The 13225-nt window shown below is 38.5% G+C and overlaps 2 long non-coding RNA genes across 7 annotated transcripts in view; one reads left to right on the plus strand and one right to left on the minus strand.

Annotated features, from left to right (window-relative positions):
- The window catches only part of LOC140701181 (uncharacterized), a 101659-nt gene that overhangs the window by 3020 nt on the left and 85414 nt on the right, over nucleotides 1-13225 (minus strand). For all 4 annotated transcript variants that reach the window (XR_012080108.1, XR_012080109.1, XR_012080107.1 and 1 more), the window contains one exon: nucleotides 6615-6691. This is a non-coding gene — a long non-coding RNA (uncharacterized lncRNA). The remainder of the gene's footprint in view (nucleotides 1-6614; nucleotides 6692-13225) is intronic.
- LOC140701180 (uncharacterized) lies at nucleotides 500-12310 on the plus strand. 3 transcript variants are annotated; one of them, XR_012080105.1, is made up of 4 exons: nucleotides 500-908; nucleotides 6901-7111; nucleotides 8982-9186; nucleotides 9417-9633. It is a non-coding gene; the product is annotated as an uncharacterized lncRNA (long non-coding RNA). The 3 variants fall into 3 exon arrangements; XR_012080104.1 differs by lacking the exons at nucleotides 8982-9186; nucleotides 9417-9633 and adding an exon at nucleotides 11377-12310 and having other exon boundaries at nucleotides 501-908; XR_012080106.1 differs by lacking the exon at nucleotides 8982-9186 and having other exon boundaries at nucleotides 501-908.

The following is a 13225-nucleotide window of genomic DNA, read 5'->3' on the forward strand; positions in this document are numbered from 1 at the left end:
TCAAGGAAGTTTCTCAATACTAGGGTGAGTCATACACTGAACTTTCTGTAAAAGCCTTTAAAGACCATTCATTTCACTAGCAGCTCTGAAATATTTACGTTGATTTTCAAAGGCCAATCAAAACCAGGAATTGGGGTCTTACTAAGTGCCTCTTCAGAATTCCCTGAATGTGATTTTTGTGGATCATTCTGCCAGGACTTCAGCAAACTGGAAGATATGAAACAAGTAAATTAAATTAACATCTTAGAACTCAAAAAATGAAAGGACAGGACTCCAGAGAAACACAAGGTTAACGACACAGGATCATAACTACGCTGCACTGCGGCATCAAATTATGTGGCGGATAATTTATTTAACAGCAAATAAATAATTTTTAATTTAAATAACTCATTTACTAAAAGATCAAAGAGAAGTTTGGGTATTTTAGGGTTTGAAAGGTCTGTTTGTTTTTGCCTTTTAATTGGGTTGACATCACAGACGGAATGTTTCCAGATCATCTCCATGACGTCAGAGGCACACGGAGACTGGTGACAGTTCGGGGGAGACCCACAGATGGTGCTAACCCATTTAAGGGCTGTAAAGTAAGGCCTAGCCTTGTAGGAAAAGTAGTTCTCACTCCTAATAAGCAAAGAAATTAGAAGTACAGATAGGCTTAAAGGAAAGTTATCCCTAATTCTGCAACGCTGTACAGTTTCTTCTGTGCCCAGGATAAAATCCAGAACTCACTTTTCTGAAGGCCCCAACGAGGGTCCGCGTCTGCCCTGCAGCTGTGACTTGCTGATGAACGGCCCCTTCACAGTGCTGCTGTCCAAGTTTCAGGGAGGTTTTCAGGAGGCAAACTCTGCAGGTAGCTAGGCTCTGCCCATCTCATATCATCCCACCCTGTTTTGGATCACACCCTTGGCAAGGTAAGTCCAAGACTCACCAGGCAGTGGAAATGAACTAGCACGGTATCTTGCAGTAAGATAATCAGGCGGAGTACACTTCACAGGAGGACACCAGCCCCCACCCACTCTCATCTGGGAGATGTTTAAAGTCATTTCTACGGTAGCAGCTTTAGACGTACAGGCATACGTGTATTCACACCCTCCTGTGGCCCCCAGTTAGCTCGCTGGTATTTCTCAAGTGCCACTTAAGTGGCCCCTCTGGACTGTGGCTTTGAGAGCCTCCCTGTTGTGGCTCTTCACATCCAGTGACAGCCTGGAAACAGCCTTGGATGCACTTTCCGCCCTCCTGTTCCTCTGATCTCAGGCAGGGCCTCTGCCCACTCAGTGGTTCTTTCTCTACACATTCCCTGTCCTCAGTTTTCATCTCTGTCCAACCTTTGTCCCTTCAGGCATGACAACCCCTCGCTGTGCTGTTCAAAAAAAGAAAAATTAACGGGGGATTTATCAAAGACAATATGAGTATCTGCTGGATAAATCATTTAAACTGAGCCAATAGTGTGTTAAACAGTCTCAAAATGCAGTGTTGTGGGTTTTTTAGTTTGTTTAAATCAGCTTCTGTGGGGAGAACCATAGTTAAAATGACTTTCAACTTTTATCTTTGGTATTTAAAAATCTTAGTTTTCAGAAATCACAGCTCTTGGGTTGAATTTTCCACATGGTCAATTTTACTTGAATCCATTCTATCAAATTGATCATTCCCAAATTTTGGCTGTCCCGACTGCTACTCTTTGACTTTTTTTTTTTCCTTTTATCATCAGTGGTGTCCAGCTGGCCAAGAAAGGCTGCCCTGTTCTCTTTCCTTTTTCCCCCAGTTCCATGACCACCAGTCATCTTTCACAAGGACCACCGACACCGACGGCTTCCTGCCTCTCCCCATTGCTGTCTACTCTTTCACTACCAGCAGAATACTTTCTAAACCAAAATGGAATCTGTCCCTTCAGCTAACTTTGGCTGTCCCCAACCCTCCCTCAGACTCAAAAGCAAAGCCTAGCTATCTTGGCATATGGATGGAAAACCCTGAAGGTCTGCCACTAACCACAACCCTTAGGCTCATCCTTGGCCATTCTCTCCCATAAAACTCAGACTCTAGCCACACCAAATTTCTTCCCTTCCCTATTATCCAAATATGTCAAACTAATAGATTTCCATGCCTTGGCTCAAGCTATTTCTTTGCTTAGAAAGAATTTCAAGACACACATTCAAAAGTTCTAACTTCCCTGATGCTTCTTCTAGTTCCTCTAGACAGGTGTCTCTCACATCCCTCCAGCACTTCGTCCTCCACACCCGGCAGAGCACCCAGCACGTGGTACAGAGCTGATTTCATCGTCCATCTCTTGTTCTCCCATGACTGCAAGCATCTTAACAAGAGTTCGCATTCTTCACAGTGTCACACTTAAAGCATCTCACTGAAGGGGTGCAATGAGTATATGGTGGCGGTGTCTTTTCCTTAAGGTTGATTTATTCCATTATGTGTGGGCTTCCCTGCTTTTAAGCAACATAACAAACTTCATGGAATAGGATCTCAGTGTTATTTGTATTAAAGGAATCTGAGCCACGCCATCAGGATTTTTTAATCCTCTCTGCATAATACACGACTTAACATATATTGAGAGTTAAGTGTATTTTTAAGGGAATGAGACATATGAGTTTTTCATTATTATTTTCAAATTAGGTATTGAATTAAAAATGACTGTATGAAACATGGATCACCCCATTAAATAGGTACTTTCAAAAACAACTTTAAGAATATGTTTATCCTCCTAAGAAATTCTAAGTAAACTCATGGATGTTCTTAGAAACAAATGATAAAACAAACTGATTTCAGTTTTCTCCACTCTGAGTGTAAGTTAATGACAATTCTTTACAAGTGAATTTTTTCACAGAATTTCATGTCAGAATAACTTCTTACCTCCTGAAAGTCTAATTATTTAAAGAAAAATGATTATAATATTAGTTACCTACTATGAAACCATGCAATAGGAAATACTTCATGATTTTTGTGTTTAAATGTATTTTCTAAGTAGCACACAAACATATAAAATATTCTCAAAGGTTAATATGTTTTTAAATCTACCTAATAATCAAAAAAAATTAAGGTTGCAAAAATACCAAGGGCATATAATAGTTAAGTTTTACAAGAAAAATATAATTTTGACAACAGCACAAATTGATAATTTTGTTATCTCAATGCACATTTCAGTGGGCAGTGAACTATTCAGATTTAGACATCTTAGTGACTTTCATCAAAGACCCTTTGACAAAATATGCTTGATGATAGACAGCATGATGCGTTTACCAATTGGAAACCTGGCTACTCAAGTGCCTTGTTTATATTTTATTTAAGAAAACAGTCCTTAAAAATAAAAAGGAACATTTCAGAAAATTCTTTTAATCCCCCTGGCCCTTAGCCCAGCCCACCTACAGACACTACAGCCAAGTCAACCTGGTGAGCAGACTCTATTAGGAGGAAAACATATTCTTCCTGACATTTATGGGTTTATTTTTTAAGAAGAAATTATAGAACTTTCCAAATGTGTAGAAATCCATTACAAGCAATGGTGGGCCAGAGGCAGGACTCGCTTATATAGTATTGCCTGTCACTGCTTCGCTGCTCTCACCACGTAAACCTTACTTCCAATTAGACTGAGAACCACAAGAATCCAGAACGCGTACACATCCTAAACACGTACTGAATATGCCACTTCGAATTTGCCACCAGCCTGTTACAATATATCCATCAAACACTCCAAGGAAGTAAGCCACGCTGCTCTGGAGAGACATTTAACAATGTTTCACTCAAACCTCTACTGCTTTAAAAACATCGCACACCCTCTAATGCGGTAGATAAACATTTTATCTTTCTCCTTTTGATGGCATATAATTTGCAGCCTTTGATCTAATGTAATTTAAGGTGTGTCGAGATGGATTTTGGCAGGGCGGGCTAGTGAAAAGAGAGGTCTAACACTTTGGGTCCTGGAGATGCACATCCCAGACACAGGCCTTGGCAAGACTGGAACTTGTGCAGCCAGTTCTGACCACAGGAAATAGAAGAGGTGCTATTTAAGGGAACGAACTTGCATTAGAGTGGAATGGCTGCTGTAAAAGATGTTCAGCACACATTGCCATATGGGTTTCTTGGAACAACTCCCATGTATATTAGCTATATTCTTGGCACTCGGAGATGCATTTGGATCTCTGACATGCTTTTGCTGCTTCGAAGCTCTCTGAAGGTAATGTCATATTGCCACACCCTCACAGTAAAAACCGTTGATGATTTCAGTAACAAGAGCTGGATAAAAAGCTCAAATGACTTATCTTGTACCTTGGTGTCTGTATCTATAAATATACCATCTAACAGAGTTAAATATTACTCTATAATCTGAGATAGATGTATTTCGCTCATTTACACGGACAGTGAGAGAAAAAGATTTCCTTTCATTTGAGGAATTTACATAACGTAAATACAATACATACCAAATTTCAGTTAATTGGAAAAAAATAGTGCTGTATCATAGCCTCAGTTCAACTATGTGAAAACAGTTCTCAAGTGTCTTCCATTTCAGATGCCATGCCAAGACCCTTTGAAGGCAACGTGCACAATTCATGCTCTAAGTCATTCATTCTTTTACTCATTTATCTATTCATTTAACAAATATATCCTGAGCATATGCCACGTGCCAGACACTATATTCAAACTGGGGCATTCCTGTCAAATTTTATTAAAACAATCAAGTCCAATTAAAGAAATTAAATCCAGTTCTTTTTGTTGAATTTTATTGCCACATATCACAGAGCTGCAAACGTGCAGAATGTTTAAGAAGTAGAATATGGGGGTATAAAATAACAAAACTAAGAGGCAGAATTTTGTAGAGAGAGCTGAATTTGAATTTACTCTTTTGTCAATATTTGGATGGCATGGAGAAGATAGTTAAGCTCTCAGAACTCTAATATAATTGCCTATAAAATGTGGATACTTCCTAGCAGTGCTCTTCAATGTGTGCAGTTTGTAACTACAGCGGTATTTTTATTTTAACTATGTTTTTGACTAAAACACAGTAATCACATCAACTTTTAAAAGATGTATTTACTTTGTGAATACTAGTACATGTAAGGTGAGATTTAAAATGTGCAAGGGGTAGGGAAAAAATACCAGTTTTCCCTGTCCCCACTACTATTTCCGAGCACCTGGTTTTCCTGCATTCAGACAATCATTTTCCTGAGTCTCTCTCCAGAGATAATCACAAAATTTTGCACATGGCACAAGCATGCACTAAAATCATATCTGGAAGATAACTCCATACGGACACATAAGAGCCTCTTACTCTTTTTAAGGAATGCCTACTATTTCATTAAACAGGAGTCTCGTAATTATTATCTGATCACCTTTCTTCACATGAGGTTATTTTTGTTCTTTTAGTAATACAAATGAGACCAGTAATTCTTCTTGCTTGATCTAATTTTGGGGGCATACCTGTAGACTCCCCACTAAGTAGTAGAATCAGTAGGTAGAAAAGTTACTGCTGTGAAGTTTTGATGGATGTAGCTGAATAGTCCTGCAGAGAGATCACTGACATTCACAGCCATGGGTACGGGTCTGTTTTCCCACAGCCTCAGGACAAGGTGCATCACTAAAGGTTTCACTCTGTGCCGGTCCAGTAAGTGAACCACCGCTGCCCTGACTTTCTCGCTTCTCTCGCTGTGAGAAAACTTGAGCACACTTTGACTTATCTGGAAGACTGTTTTGGAAACTTTTTGTTCATAACCTTTGCCCATGATTCTAATGAACTGTTTTTCCCACTTAACTAAATGTTTAGAATCTCTTTAATATATTAAAGTATTAAGGAAATTAGGCATTTGTTTAATTCATGTCTCAATTTTTCCAAGTTTGCCACTTAGTTTTTAGATTTTCTATTTTTCAATATAGGTATTTTTAATTTTCTATGGTCAAATATATCAGTATTTTATGATTTTTGTGTTTTATGTTATATCAAAAATGGCTTTCTCTACTCTGTGATCATAAAAACAAAACAAAACCAGTGACTCCTACGGTCTCCTCTAGCACTGCTGTGACATCGCTGCTTTGATGTTTGGGGAACACATTAGGTATAAGGCATGAAGCAGAAATCAAACTTCATTTTAACTTTCAGAAGCTACGCAGCTTTTCTCTTACCACCTGTTAAATAATAGTACAAACACCACTGGTCAGGGTTATGTTTCTTTCACTACTTCATCCTCCGCTGAGTGTTAGGGACACAGTAAATACTCTCAATAGGTGTTTTTAAGTAAACTTGAGAGGGAAAGCTGGGAAAGGGACAATCAATATTTATGTAATAAGGGAAAAGTAAATACTAACAGCAGGGTAGGAAAGTTCCGTGTGGACTTTATTTCCAGACTATGTTACAAAATCTCGGATGTCTGTCTACTTGGTAACTGTATGCATATTCTTAAATAAAATTCTCAAAGCACCACATTTTAAAAAACCTCTGGCAAGCTACTGTCTAAAATAAAAATCATGACGATCACTCTGCAGTTTGTTGTATCTCCTGTATCAGGCCCTACACGTGCATAATGCTTTCTTTATATTATCCTCCTTACTCTTCACTGGAACATGATAACGTACCCTTTTAATTGTATAGATGAGGAAATTCAGGATCAGAAACTACTTGCCTTCCAGTATCCAACTGCAAATCAGAACGTGAACTCAGGTCTGTCTGGTTATTTGTGTCTGTATTGCCGCTCAGTGCCTACAAGTGAAAAACATTCGGATCTTTGATTAGGAAAACATCACACTGCCAAGCGTATCATGTTTCAGCTGCTTCTAGGCTTCGCTGGGTGCTACGAGCAGTTTGCTGCAAGAAGTAACCCAGGTGGACAGTTTAGTTTGTTTAGTAACTTATTAATTTGTTTATAAGTTAAAGTTCTTTTGTTAACAATTTACATATTTATTTTTTAGAAAGTAACCTTCTCTAGCCCCGAAAACAGCCATCATCAAACGTCATGCCCACGTTTGCCTGCCTGAGAACGCCTTCATGCAGCTTCACGGACTGTTTATATTAGATCTGTTTACCTTGAGAACATTTACATCTTTTCATCATTTTGGCAAACTGTTTCAGGTGTGGAGAGTCAGAAAAGTATCTGGGAATCACGTTGTTTTTCTAGCAGAGGTAAGTTCAACTCTGTTTCACTTAGAGCTCCTCCATGACTGTGAAAATAGCCCTGTGTCTGTCCACCTAGTGGGCGGTGCTGAGCGTGTAGTTAACGTAACTGTCAGACCTTTACCGCCTGGACTGTTTTGCTTCCCTGTGTTTAAATTGGCAACTTTCATGTTGCTTTACTACACTTTTGCATCTAATTGCCTAGAATTTTACATTAAGCAAAAACGTAATTTCTTTGGAAATATGCACTCAAAAATATATAGAGAATGATATCACATAGAAAGAATGTGCAAAGGGCAAAGAGAAACTTGAGTTAACGTTTAGCTTTTTTGAATTTTATTTTTCACGAAAATGATTTTTCCCTTCTGACTAATTATGATTTCAGTTTAAAAATGTATTGCTTAGGGGACTTCTGCATGTTTTGGTCTAATCTTTTTAAAGAATCAAATGACTGTGTTCAAAATATTTTGGGAAAAACATTCAAATTGAAATGCGACAAAATTAGGAAATAACAAAAGTTGTATGTTATTAAAGATTTTAAACTGAGTTCTATGCTACTTCATTCAAAGATGCTAATTCTAGTTTAAATGGTTTCTCACAGTTCTTATAAACTGGTGTCACTATAAGTCACGTGAGTTCTTTTCATTTATTAGAGGCACCGTTTAATTCACTAAGTAGGTCCTCAGGTGGCCTGAAAGAGCTAATGCAGCTGCCAAAGTGACTTGCCCCAAATCCGGACCATTCAGACAGAGGGTGCACTGGCCTCATTAATGAAAATTGATTCTAAATAGATACATTATTGCTTAAATATATTTACATCAGTAAGAAACGGAGTGCCTCTCTATTAAATTCAGTATTATGTTAACATGCTAAACATAAAGTGCGCTAGGAAATTTGTACATTTAAATCAGTGCCAAATACCTCGATTTTTCCAAACCAAGTTTTTTATTCTTAACTATTGTTGAAGACATTTTTGTTTTGTTTTGATTTTGTGTGTGTATGTGTGTGTGTGACAAAACATATAATTCACCATGAGGATTATTCCATAGCATTTCAATTTTATATGAAATCATCAAAATCGGACACTCTTCTTTTTTGCAGCTGTTTGATACAGCTGCCAGTTTTTAGTTCATGACATTTCATAATATAGATTTCAGTTTAATTTTCTAACTGCAATAATAAGGGTTAATGTATTGAATTCACAACAAAATACTATATAAAAATTATCAAATTTGACTTCAGGTAAATCAGTCTATTGCTTTGTACCCTCTGATAAATAAACCAGTCGTGTGTGTGGATTTTTTTCATACCCTCCTTAATTTGGTAGGGCCACCGGGAAGGACACCTCGGTTAAGTCTCACCCAGCACAGTCATCTCCTCACTGATAATCAGTGATGCGTGGCCACTGAGTCATTACATACTTTCCAAGAGGAAAAACTCAACCGTTTCAAAAATTTTTAATCACTGTGGTTCATCAGTAGACAGATCTATTTTTATAAATCCCTTAATGTTAGTCCAGAAAAATAATAATCATATCACCCTTTTGAAGATACATTATGCCCATGAATTTTTCAATAAGCAATCTCTAGCTCAGTGATTTCTACCGATGTGAGGAAACTTTTAAGTCATCCTTGTTCAAATACATACACAAGTGAGAAAAGAGGATAAAGCACGTTATTCTCTATGGATACATTAAGACTGCCTTCAGAATTTAAAAACATACATTCTCATTTCTACCAACCTTATAAGGCAAACAACAATTCTGAGGGAAGGGTTATCAATTTTGTTATTAAGCATTTGAGTGTCCATCAAATGTGGGGAAATAACTGAAGCTGGAAGGAATCTAGACTCAATCACTGGCACTATTTTTTTAATGAAGCAAACAGAAGAAAATCCATCCTCCCTTCCAGCGTGGAGATTGTTTGGGGAATATGAACACATGGTTCTAGCATGTTCCGTTCAGTATTCACCATCCTCGGCTGACCTCCAAGCACTGGCCAGAAAGCACCCACAGGGCAATCTCTACAGAGACCCTTCCAAAGACTTGAAGGAACCGATTCAGAGACCACCTTCCAGAAGAGCTGGTGGGTAACAGGGGAGAGCAGTGGCTGAATCATACATTTCCATTCATGATCTAAATTCCCAGTTGCTTCTAGTGCAGGGTTTTCATCTGAACTCCTGGGACCCAGCATGGGGGTCAGGGGCATCTCAGCATTACGGAAGGAGGCTGATGAGGTGGGATCTGGCACCCGCTACCCTCTTCTCACACTTTAAATAGGAGAGCTCCCTTTGTGTGCTTTTGTTTCTATGTTAGGTTTCCAAGAAAAATGTGATGTGAAAGAACTGTGCTACTCCCTTACACATTTGGAATGACTCCTGCATTTCCCTATGAAAAACCTGAGCCTTTCCAGATAACAGAACCTCTGTTACCATTTAAATCAAGGAACCTGAGTCAAAAATGGCATCTAAATTCTGTTTCCTATGGGTTTACTTGTACATATTCAGATAAATAAATTACATCCATCAACTTACATTTGGAATACTGATGATTAACTTTCATTTTATTATATTTTTGATATAGCACTATAAAGTCTCCTTTCATGCACAACTATTGTATAGATTCTCCTTTCCTTTTAGCAAACGTGCAAATGGTTAAGAAAGCATAAAGCAAGTGGGAAATTGAGACTTCTTTTTAAAACAAAACACCCAGAGGTTTAGGATTTAAAATTAAGGAAACAGTAAAAGCAAATAAAAAAGAAAGAAGTACCAGTTTAAAAATTTCACTATTAGAGAACCAGGACAGAGGTGATAAAAAATAACTTTTTTCGAACAACTGTCTTCAGATTAAATGTGGGGTGATCATTCAGGGTGGCAGAAAATTGTTTTATCCGAGCCCACACTTGTACCCCTAGCCATTCCCTCCTGTGATTCAGAGATGATGTTGTGTTGGACAGATTAACTGCAGAGACATAGTACAGACCCAGTATAAGAATGTATTTGGTGTAACCCCGCATTCTTGTAATGTTTCTGTGGGTGCCTTTCAGAGTAATATGGAAACAAAAACAGCAGAGTGACTCACTCCATGATAAATGAACGTATCCAAAAACATGAGCCTGTAGTACCAGTCAGAATTACCGATTCAGGCTTGTCAAGAAAAACATGAAAGAAAATAGAAAAGGGTTTCCTACAATGCCAACTTAATCAAAAGCTTTGAACATGATAATAAAAAACATTTGATGGGCAGGTGGGGGGCGGAATGAAGATACTCAGCTGTTTTCCTGAGTGGAATGAGATAAAGTTTGGAGAACATGTGGATTCTGTAATTAAAGGATATGGATGTTCAGTCCTATTTGTTTTACACCTCAGAATTATCTTTAAAGTGAATTATAATGCTGGTACTCATCTCACAGTTTACATGGCGTTTGTAAAGTAAGTAGAATAATTATTCTTAAGAATGCATCAGCTGAGCTCACCTAGAATTTGAATTTGGTTGGGGGAGGTCTGGGAGCACTCATCTCTAAAGTGATCTGCATGCCCTGATGGATTTCCGGGGAGAACTATGCCCTATGCTGGTCTTCCGCTGGGAGAGGGGAGGGTCCTTTAAAGACAGAGAAGGGAGTTTGATGCACGTGGCGGGATACAGCCCAAATGGACGTGACTGGTCCAGCAACACTATCCTTTCTTTGAGGGACTGTTTAAAGCACCAAATGAGAGAAAGGCCAAACTGTTGAAGTGTGTATTTTTGTAATAGATTTTTATGAGTCTCTGGCAAATAAAAAGTGTTATGTTAGGGCACAGGTGGCAAAGCAGGACACGAGGAATGGGGAAGAGGTGTTTTCCTGTCTTGTGTATGGAGTCAGGTACCACTTGCCTCATCAGCGAGTGGCTTTGGGACACGTGCAGCCAGCAGCTCCCTTGGCCTCAACAGTACTATGCACACAGAAACGGCAATGAAACAACAGTGAAACAGGAAGTGAGAGGAGCCAATAGGTGACAATATCCAAGCCACCGCCAGGAAGAGGCGGAGAGTCTGCAGGGAACTGAGGCTCTCCAGACAGGTCTTGTAAGTAGAATTCTAGGGCGTTTTAGCAAGTGTAGGTACTTTTCAAAGCAGACCTACTGTGGTGGTTTATTTTATGTCATTTTGTGTAGAGCACAGGACCCAGAAAGCTGATCAAACATACCAGCCCATATATTGCTATGAAGGTGTTTTTAAGCTGAGATAACATGTAAACCAGTGGACTCTGAGTAAAGCAGATTCCTCTCCGTAACAGGATGACCTCATCCAGTCATCTGAAGACCAGAAGAGAGAAAGACTGACAAGTCCCGAGGAGGAGGAGGTAGAGGGCAGCCTGCTTCCAGATGCCCTCAGCCTCAGCTGCCCTCAGCCTCAGCTGCAACACCAGCTCCATGGGTCTCCAGCCTGATGCCTGCTCTGCAGGACTCAGACCTGCCAGCCTGGCATCTCGTACTGATTCTACTGCTCTGGGGAAACCTGACTCATACACCTACTATGTGTCAGGCCCTTTGCACACATCATTTCCAGAAATGTTTGTTTGGCGTTAGCATCTCCTCTTTATGGATGAGAAGACCGATGTTCAGAGAAATCAAGCAACTTGACTAAATCACAGAGCTCATAAACCGTGGAGTGAAAATTAAGGCCATGTGCTTCTCACTCCAGAATCTGTGCTTTCTCCATCTGTTACACTTCATAAGAATTTTACTAAACCAGTGTTTGTATCTCCGTAAAAGTCCTCAAAGAATGTATCTTCATTATTACATATGCTATAAATATCCTTTATTAGATGAGGCTATGGAAACTATGGCAATTCAGTCAGGAGATGCTAAAACACTAGGCAAAAGCAAGTCAGCAAGATCACTGAAAAGCAGATGGTGTCTTTCTTCTATATTTATAAATGATGTTTCTGGAAAACTCTGCCACGTGAGTCTAACGGAAAGAAGATACTGGACTGCAGAATGGGAACCACCACCTTTACATTCTGTTAGTTAACATGACAATTTGAACTTTTATGATAAGGAAATTTTCCATGGAAATGATCAATTGTCAACAACAACAAAATCAACCTTTTAAGCATATCATGTACTCTATTCAATCATCTGGATCTCCATGGGAGTTTCTGAGATTTAGATGTTGAGACTTCATTTAACTCCCATTAATAAAAAATGTGTTATAACACATACAATTGACATGGTCATCTGTGACCAGGAGAACTGTATGCTTACTGACCGTCAGCCCATATAAATGATTGAGGAAATCATATACACATATAAAATATGTATATATAATCTTACATCATAAAGCATATGTTTATACATATATTATGTGCACATATATTTTTAATGTATTTTAAAAATTCCTATTTCATAAGTGGAGGCAAAAACACAAGTTACACCAGATTCATAGCTAGCATCACACCCTGATGATATAGCAGGTCCTCAAGACAGGCTGGTTGGATGAATGAAGAATTCACTTCTATAGACATGTATTTCTTAGCAGGAACAGAAAATTGAAACTCAAGGCATAGATTTTTACTTCTTTCTACCTTCAACAAAACTTAGTTGAAAAGAAAAAGTATATACATTTTTTTCAAAATTGAAAAGATTTTTATGATTTCATGTAATATGCATTTTATCTATGCTTATCAAAACATGTTCAAAGATATTACAGAAAATATCCTACTTTAGAATATTTCTTTAAAATTTTGAAAATTTCAAAATATTTAAATACTCTAAACACGTAACTTAAAAGATAAAAATATATATTTTTAAAGAGAAAAAATTTTTACAGAAGGTTGCCACCTAGTAAACACACAGGATACAACAAAATTAGAAATAACACCACTTTGCAATCCACATAACAACTTGTTTTGGCAAGGACAAACCATTGGGTACTAAAAACCACTGGATGGAAGTTCTTGAGATAAGGGCATTCACATTACCTATTACTTGCCCAAGAAATGTGTCTTTACAATGCGCACACCAGGCAGCCATCACTATAACCAAATCAGCAAACTTGGATGATTCTCACCAATAGACCCACCAGTGAGAGGGCAAGAGTTATCATAGGACAACAGCCTGCCCCTCTTACGGAGAGAGGGGCTC

This window comes from Vicugna pacos, chromosome 14 (genome assembly GCF_048564905.1).
Source record: "Vicugna pacos chromosome 14, VicPac4, whole genome shotgun sequence".
In the NCBI taxonomy this organism is placed as follows: domain Eukaryota; kingdom Metazoa; phylum Chordata; class Mammalia; order Artiodactyla; family Camelidae; genus Vicugna; species Vicugna pacos.